The sequence below is a fragment of the Cucurbita moschata genome, unplaced genomic scaffold, assembly GCF_002738365.1.
Source record: "Cucurbita moschata cultivar Rifu unplaced genomic scaffold, Cmos_1.0 Cmo_Scf00054, whole genome shotgun sequence".
Classification (NCBI taxonomy): domain Eukaryota; kingdom Viridiplantae; phylum Streptophyta; class Magnoliopsida; order Cucurbitales; family Cucurbitaceae; genus Cucurbita; species Cucurbita moschata.
Window position 1 is genome coordinate 1,397,043 of NW_019268570.1, and position 9,581 is coordinate 1,406,623.

At 45.9% G+C, this 9,581-nt stretch overlaps 1 long non-coding RNA gene across 1 annotated transcript; it reads left to right on the forward strand.

The window, feature by feature from the left end:
• The first annotated feature begins 7,322 nt into the window (after positions 1–7,322).
• Positions 7,323–8,108, forward strand: LOC111436454. The gene is made up of 3 exons (XR_002709245.1): positions 7,323–7,355; positions 7,435–7,516; positions 8,079–8,108. It is a non-coding gene; the product is annotated as an uncharacterized LOC111436454 (long non-coding RNA).
• The last annotated feature ends 1,473 nt before the right edge of the window (positions 8,109–9,581 follow it).

Sequence of the window (9,581 nt, forward strand, 5' to 3'; positions counted from 1 at the left end):
AAAAAAGGGGGGGGGGGGGGGAGGCTAAGTCAACTGAGGGGCAAAAATGTCATTTTGCCCCTTCAGCCCTAGTAGGGGTCCAAGGAGAACCCCGTCACATCCCCTGCAAAAGAAAAAAAGAGTTAGAGAGAAATTGGACAGGAGTCAGCCACGAAGATTATTGGACCCTTGTCGGAATCCACCTTCAGACGAGACTTGTACAAGGTCTGAGAGGTTAGCGAGGCCGACGTTTCGCGAGGTAATGTTCTGAACGACATTTCTCAAATTTGAGCTTTCCCTATGTGAATCGATCCTAAAATGCAAAAATATTCACATAAGAACAACTCTACGCACGGTCTGTGAATAAGTTTGGCCGAGACCTCAACCCAAAGGCGGAGATCCAAGAATTGTCCGAGAACGGTGAGAAAACTTTCGACGCTCTTAAATCATCCAGTAATCAAGTAAAAAATTACAAAAAAAAATACTAGGACGTAGCCCGTAACATAATCTAGAACTTTGCCGAAGAAATCATGTCGATTCAATCTACGGATTGAAAGATATGAAAATCGGAAAAGGGGACTGTGTTACGGATTTCGAAGGACAGAGAAGAAAGAAGAAGATAAAAAAAGGAAAAAAAAAAAGGTCTGCCGGCGAGTGGCGGAGGGCGATGACAGGCACCGGACACGCATCGACCGTTGGCTAGAGCAACGCAGCTCCAGCGAGGCGACGACACGTGTCGCCTGCAAAGCTGAGCCAAACCGCAAATACGAGCCGAGCCTAGCCGAACCGGACCGGCCGACCCGCAACTGTGCAGAAGCAGCCGCGCATCGTAGGCGCACGTGCGACCTGTGACTAGCGCATTCCCGCGCGCGTGGCCCTCGCACTCCCAGCGCACTGCTGGCACGTAAAACGGCCATGTTGGCCCGATTGCTCTCTGTTTGTCCGATTTTTGTCCCGGTTCCAGTTCTAATACTATTTTTATGTGAATAGGGATTTAATATAAAGAAATCAATATTTTTTGACAGCTCACGGGCAAAGAAACACTAGCAAAAAGGCACGCATCAACCAGGTAAGTCACCACCTAGTATTTAGGAAGAAATACTTGTAGGATTCGCTTGGATTGCATGCATGCTAGTAGTTTCGCTTCAGATTAGCTCTCCAGGTAAATTATTAGTCAGATTAATTGTTATGATTGTATTGGGTGAATTACATGAGTGTTGTTGTATGCTTTAAGCTTGCGCCATATGTATGCATGCGTTTAATTTATCTTAGAATTGTGTATTCCGCGTTCTGGGTGCTTGATGGATGAATTCGCCCCATTGAGTGCGAACTTCGTGCTCTGGGTGCTTGATGGAGGTCATCGCCCCGTTGAGCCGGTATGCCTAGTTTGCATGAATTACATACGATAATGTTAGAAGATGGTTGCATGCACACTTTGTTACTTGCTAGGGCCCATTTCTATGATAAGCTTAGGGGATTACTGTTAGGAGCGATATGTCACTCTAGCCAGACTTAATTTTCCCCTAGGAACTTAGCGGTTTACCACAGCAACAAGGTACCTCAGGAGTGTTCATAGATTGCTAGCGTGAGAACGGTATCTATAGCTTCATGGGAGGACCAAGGGTCCTTGATCAGTCCTTACTACTCTTAGCCATTTTGCATGGGAAATGTGTCCCCACGTCGTACAGCCCATTAGCTACATGGGAACGGGTTGGGTTGCGCCCCCCAGAAGGGAACTATATGGGCGTAGGGGTATTCAGCCCATCCCTAAACTAGATACCATGTAGTCCCAGATAGCCATGTAGAGGTAGCACCTCATAGAGAGATACCGACCATATTAGCTTGGTGTAATGAACCTCTAGGCGTTTACTAAAAGGACGACGAACCGGTGAAACCCAAGGGACAAGCTCTAAGGGACTAAGATTAGAACCAGATGTCCTAGAACCGAATTAGGAAACTATGGGGACTTGTTAAATTAAGATGCGAGAGAGCCTACAAGTAGGTGGCTTACTGAGTATAATTTTTATACTCATCCTTGCTATATTTTCCTTTTTTCAGGAGCGTGAGGCGTCGGTCAAGGGCGGGCGTGATGGAGACAGGGATTGTAACAGAGGAATGGGTTGTCCCGGGGCGTCAGTCCAGTCTTTATTTTGTGTTTACATACTTTCGAAATTTATTTCCAAACTGTCATGTGTTTTGTTGTTTGTCGTCCAAAAACTTTATTGGAATTTAAGGATTTTCTTTAGTTCATATTTAAATCACTTTGTGCATTTGTGTCTTGTCATAAGTCACGGTCCTTAGTAAAATACTAGGTCGTGACAAATTTGGTATTAGAGCAGTCAGGTTATAGGTCCTGTAGACATTTAGGATAGAGAGTCGTGTCCTCTGTGACTTCACTCGTCAAACACATGCCACTCACGACCAGATGTTCTCACGCGACGGAAACAAAGAGACAAAGGTTAAGCTAGTATTTATAGAGTATACCATTTCCGACTATGGCATTATAATCGCACATTACCTACGAGATGTGCTACGAATGAATTGTAACCATAGTTCCTTTTTTCTATTATGGTAGATAATGACACCAAAGATACGCGAACCATATGTAGGGCCCGGACCCAGAAGGGGAAGAAGAGAGGAAGTTCAGGACACCTTGATTCCAACACCTGAAGAGGAACAACCTGAATTTAAGGAGGAGGTTGGGGATACGCCCAAACTAGCGAGGGGACAGTACCACAACCATCAAGAACAAAAAGACGCCGAAGGAAGGCCAAGGCCCGAAGGCTGCTTGATACACCCCCTACTGCTCCCTTCTCCGATGAGGTCCCATCAGGTCCAACCCTGTGTACAGCATCTGCTAAACCAGTCATTAGCCATGCCCACAGTAGAGATGTTTCAGACGTTCATGATGACCTCGATAGAAAATCAAGCTCTGACGAACCAAATGATACAAACCATGATGGCTAATCAGTCAACAGGGCAAGGGGGCAATGATTTAGGGACTATGACTGTGGAGTCCCGCTACTTAAGAGATTTCTAGAGGCATAAACCGCCTTCCTTTGATGAAGGCAAGGTGGATCCCATTACCGCTGAGAATTGGCTGGAGGCCAAGAAACGACCTTCTATTTTATGAACTGCCCACCAAAGTATGAAGTCCACTGCGGGGCGTATATGCTGAAAGGAGAGGCGCACTTCTGGTGGAAGGGTGCTCAGAAGACCATTATACCATAAGGAGAGTTTATTACATGGTGTCAGTTTAAAGATGCGTATCTCCACAAATATTACCCAATCACTGCCAGAGTGAAAATGCAGACAGCATTCCTCACACTGAAACATGGAGACAGATCATTGGAGGAATATGACTTGGAGTTCTATAGGCTGGCAAGGTTTTCTCGAGCCTATGTTAGTTCTGAGGAGTTGAAGGGCGAACAATTTATCGTTGGTCTGAGAGAGGAACTAAGGGGGAATGTGGCATCCCAATCATTCTTCGTCTATGCGAAAGCCCTTCAAGTGGTGACCCTGCTCGACTTGTCTCACACCGACAAGCTGCAGTTGGGAATAGCTCAATCATCCCACACTGCAGCCCAGGGAAAGGTGATAGACCCTAGCCACCTTAGAATTGGTAGACCGCCCCGTGGCTGCACTGATAAACGAAGAAGGGCCTCGGTATGGAACATGACCCTTTGTCTTAACTGTCGGCGTCCTCACACGGGGGAATGTACAGCAGGAACAGCCGCTTGCTACAGATGCGGCCAGTAGGGCACTTTGTAGTGGATTGCCCTCAGAGGAATGATCAGCGTGTCAACTGGCCTGCAGTACAGCATTAGAGGGGCCAAGCTGCTCAACATTATCAGAGGCGAGCTGTAGCCGATGCAACAACAGCTAGTCAAGCTGACAAGCCTGACGCAGTTGTCACAGGTACGCTACCCGTATTTGGCCATCTTGCTTTAGTATTGTTTGATTCTGGTTTGACACATTCATTTGTATCTGAAGAGTTTGTAGAGCTAGCACACCTAGAGAAAGAACTTTTAGAGATTACCCTATCAATGTCTACCCCTGCTCACGAGCTGTTGCTAGCTACCCATAGGGTTAAGGGAGGTGGTGTAACAATATCAGGGCGTGTCATCGAAGCTACAGTGATAGTGTTAAGCATGAAAGACTTCGATGTCATCTTGGTTATGGATTGGCTAGGCGAGAATCGCGTTTTGATAGATTGGGGGACTCGAATAGTGACTCTCAAGCTCCCGTCAGGGGACAACTTTACCTACAAGGGAGCCACTTCCAAGGGTGCCCCAAGCGTCATAACATCGTTAAGGGCTAATAAGCTGATTCGTAGTGGTGCAAGTACATTTCTAGCCAGCATGACCTTAGACATTAGTAACAAACAAATAAACTTATCGGTACATTTGTCAAGAAGAAGGACGGGTCCATGCGGTTGTGTATTGATTACAGGGAATTAAACAAGGTCACTATAAAGAATAAGTACCCTCTCCCGAGAATTGACGACTTGTTTGATCAGCTACAGGGAGCAACAGTCTTCTCCAAAATTGACCTAAGGTCGGGGTATCATCAGTTGAGGGTCAGAGAAGGGGATATACCCAAGACAGCTTTTAGAAGTCGTTATGGACATTACGAGTTTCTCATTATGTCCTCTGGCCTTACCAACGCACCAACAGTTTTCATGGAACTAATGAACAGGGTGTTTAAGGAATTCTTTGACATCTTTGTCATAGTGTTCATCGACAACATTCTGGTATACTCTAAGTCAGAGGCAGATCATGAAAAACACCTAAGAAAAGTCTTGACAATATTGAGAGCCCAGCAATTGTATGCCAAGTTCTCTAAGTGCGAGTTTTGGTTGTCCGAAGTAGCATTTCTGGGTCACGTGGTATCAAGCAAGGGGATTACAGTGGACCCAGCTAAGATAGAAGCAGTGATGAGGTAGCCAAAGCCGACTACAGTCACAGAGGTGAGGAGTTTTCTGGGGCTAGCTGGATATTATAGAAGATTTGTCCTGGATTTCTCCAAAATTTCCTCAGCGCTAACTCAGCTAACCAAGAAGGGCAAGTCCTTTGCTTGGACTCCAGCTTGCGAACAGAGTTTCCAGAAACTCAAGAAGAGATTGGTAACCGCACCAGTTCTTACAGTTCCAAACGGGTCAGGTAATCTCGTGGTGTACAGTGATGCATCAGGGAAAGGCTTGAGGTGTGTGCTCATGCAGAAGGGTAAGGTGATAGCGTATGCTTCTCGACAACTGAAGGAATATGAACGAAATTACCCAACGCATGACCTCGAGTTAGCAGCAGTAGTGTTTGCTCTAAAAACGTGGCGGCACTACCTGTATGAGGAAAAAGTACAAGTTTTCACCGATCATAAGAGCCTCAAGTACTTATTCACGCAGAAGGAGCTCAATATGAGACAAAGGCGATGGTTGGAACTGGTAAAGTATTATGACATAGAGATCCTGTACCATCTAGGTAAAGCCAACGTGATAGCTGATGCATTAAGTAGGAAGGTCGTGCATACTTCTGCGATGATCACCAAATAGGAAAGACTACAAGATGAGATGAAGAGGGCTAGGATAGATGTGGTGGTTAAAGGTGGTAATGTTCAGATGACACAGTTAACCATAAAGCCCATCCTACAAAAGAAAATTATCGACTCTCAAAGGTCTGATGAACACCTCAGTAAAGTGTGGAGTCAGATTGAGATAGAGAGGCCAGTAAGGTATTCTATCTTCTCAGACGGGGGTCTGCTATGGCAAAACCGCCTGTGCATTTCCCGAGACGAGGGAATCTTAAAAGATATTATGACCGAAGCCCATGATACATCGTATGTGTTCCACCCTGGAAGTACGAGGATGTATTAGGATCTAAAAAGATATTATTAGTGGTCCAGAATGAAGTGGGACATAGCGAATTTCGTAAGCCGTTGCTTGACCTGCCAGCAGGTGAAGGCCCCAAGGCAGCGCCCAGCAGGATTGCTATAGCCCCTGAACATTCCTTAGTGGAAATGGGAAGCAGTCTGTATGGATTTCATCTCGGGCTTGCCAAAGACAAAGCAGTGTTTCAACGTCATCTGGGTAGTTGTAGACAGATTGACTAAGACGGCCCACTTCATTCCAGGAAAGTCCACATATCGAGTGGATCGGTGGGCTCAGTTATATATTAAGGAGATAGTACGCCTGCACGGAGTACCAGTGTCCATAGTATCAGACTGGGACACCAGGTTCACCTCTCAGTTCTGGAAAAATCTTCAGAAGGCACTAGAAACTCAGTTGAGGTTCAGTACAGCATTCCATCCTCAAACGGACGAACAGACCGAAAGGCTGAACCAGGTTTTAGAGGACATGTTGCGAGCTTGCTCCTTAGATTTCTCTGGGTGCTGGGACGAATATTTGCCTCTAAGGGAGTTTTCCTACAACAATAGTTATCAAGCGACCATCCAGATGGCACCCTTTGAGGCACTGTATGGGCGTAGGTGTCGAACACCAGTGTTTTGGAAAGAGGTAGGCATGCAGCAACTACTGGGACCAGAGTTGGTCCATGTCACCAACGCAGCGGTGCAGAAAATCAAGCAGAGGATACTCACCACACAGAGCCAACAGAAAAGCTACGCAGATGTGGGTAGAAGGGACCTCGAATTTGAAGTGGGTGCCATGTGTTTCTAAAGGTAGCCCTTATGAGGGGGTGTTGAGGTTGTTTGGAAAGAAGAGGAAATTGAGCCCAAGGTTCATAGGCCCCTTCGAGATTCTAGAAAGAGTTGGGGCTGTGGCTTACAGAATTGCCCTGCCACCAAACCTTGCCGCCGTGCACAATGTGTTCCATGTATCTATGCTGCAAAAGTACACTCTAGATCTTACTCATGTAATCGAGCATGAGATGCTTCCCCTTCGAGAAGATATGTCTTATGAGGAGAAGCCTAGCAGAATTTTGGCTCGAGACACTAGGCGATTGCGCAACAAAGATATTTCCTTGGTAAAGATCTCATGGGGTAACCGCCGTGAGGAAGAGGCAACCTGGGAACGAGAAGAGGGCCTGAGGAAAGCTTATCCCAAACTCTTCCAAGAGATAGCTACTTTCAAGGACGAAAGTTCCTAAGGAGGGGAGAGTTGTAACGCAAAAAAAAAGGGGGGGGGGGGCTAAGTCAACTGAGGGGCAAAAATGTCATTTTGCCCCTCCAGCCCTAATAAGGGTCCAAGGAGAACCCCGTCACATCCCCTGCAAAAGAAAAAAGGAGTTAGAGAGAAGTTGGAGAGGAGTCAGCCGTGAAGATTATCGGACCATCGTCAGAATCTACCTTCAGACGAGACTTGTACAAGGACTGAGAGGTTAGCGAAGCTGACGCTCCGTCAAGATCCAAGAACGTTTCGCGAGGTAATGTTTTGAACGACATTTCTCAAATCTGAGTTTTTCCTATGTGAATCGTTCCTAAAATGCTGAAATATTCACCTAGGAACAACTCTACGCACGGTCTGTGAAGAAGTTTGGCCGAGATCTCAACCCAAAGGCAGAGATCCGAGAATCGTCCAAGAATGGTGAGCGAACTTTCGACGCTCTTAACTCGTCCGATAATCAAGAAAAAAATTACAAAAAAAAATACTAGGACGTAGCCTGTAACATGATCTAGAACTTTGCCGAAGAAATCATGTCGATCCGATCTACGGATCGAAAAATATGAAAATCGAAAAAGGAGATTGTGTTACGAATTTCAAAGGACAGAGAAGATGGAAGAAAAAATAGAATAAAAAGGTCGGCCGGTGTGCGGCGGAGGGCGGCGACAGGCACCGGACACGCATCGACCGTTGGCTGAAGCAACGCAGCTCCAGCGAGGCGACGACACGTGTCGCCTGCAAAGCCGAGCCGCACCGCAAACGCGAGCTAAGCCAAGCTGAACCAGACTGACCGACCCGTGACTGCGCAGAAGCTGGCGCGCGTGGTAGGCACGCGTGCGGCCTGCGACTGGCGCATTCCCGCGCGCGTGGCCCTCGCACTCCCAGTGCACTACTGGCGCATGAAACGGCCGTTTTGGCCCGGTTGCTCTCTGTTTGTCCGATATTTGTCCCAGTTTTAGTTCTAATACTGTTTTTACGTGAATAGGGACCTAATGTAAAGATATTAGTATTTTTGGACACCTCACGGGCAAAGAAACGCTAGCAAAAAGACACGCGTCAACCAGGTAAGTCACCACCTGGTATTTAGGAAGAAATACTTGTAGGATTCGCTTGGATTGCATGCATGCTAGTAATTTCGCTTCGGATTAGCTCTCCATGTAAATTATTAGTCAGATTAATTGTTATGATTGTATTGGGTGAATTACATCAGTGTTGCTATATGCTTTAAGCTTCCGCCTTATGTATGCATGCGTTTAATTTATGTTAGAATTGTGTATTCCGCATTCCGGGTGCTTGATGGATGAATTCGCCCCATTGAGCGCGAACTTCGTGCTCTGGGTGCTTGATGGAGGTCATTGCCCCGTTGAGCCGGTATGCCTAGTTTGCATGAATTACATACGATGATGTTAGAAGATGGTTGCATTCACACTCTGTTACTTGGTAGGGCCCATTTCTATGATAAGCTTAGGGGATTACTGTGAGGAGCGATATGTCGCTCTAGACAGACTTAATTTTCCCCTAGGAACTTAGCGGTTTACTACGACAACAAGGTACCTCAAGAGTGTTCAAAGATTGCTAGTGTGAGAACGGTATTTATAGCTTCGTGGGAGGACCAAAGATCCCTAATCAGTCCTTACTGCTCTTAGCCATTTCGTATGGGAAATGTGTTCCCACGTCGTACAACCCATTAGCTGCATGGGAACGGGTTGGGTCGCGCCCCCTATAGGGGGACTATATGGGCGTAGGGGTATTCAGCACACCCTTACGCTAGATACCATGTAGTCCTAGACAGCCGTGTAGAGGTAGCACCTCATAGAGAGATACCGACCATATTAGCTTGGTGTAAGGAACCTCTAGGCATTTATTGAAAGGACGACGAACCGGTGAAACCCAAAGGGCAAGTTCTAAGGGACTAAGATTAGAACCAAATGTTCTAGAACCGAATTAGAAAACTGTGGGGACCTGTTAAATTAAGATGCGAAGAGAGCCTACAAGTAGGTGGCTTACTAAGTATAATTTTTATACTCATCCTTGCTATGTTTTCCTTTTTTCAGGAGCGCGAGGCATCGGTCAAGGGCGGGCATGATGGAGACGGAGATTGTAACAGAGGAACGGGTTGTCCCGTGGCATCAGTCGAGTCTTTATTTTGTGTTTGCATACTTTCGAAATTTATTTCCAAACTATCATGTGTTTTGTTGTTTGTCGTCCAAAAACTTTATTGGAATTTAAGGATTTTCTTTATTTCATATTCAAATCACTTTGTGCATTTGTGTCTTGTCATAAGTCACGGTCCGTAGTAAAATACTGGGTCGTGACAGTCAATTTATGCATTGTAACGACCCGAAATTTTCTACTTAATTTAAGGTTGCTTCTGTATACGTACCATAAACATTGAATGCAGAAGATTTCATTAAAATTCCATAAAACATAACCTTTATCTTAAAACACAGCCATGGACTTGCGTGTTTCAAAAACATCTTTAAAACGA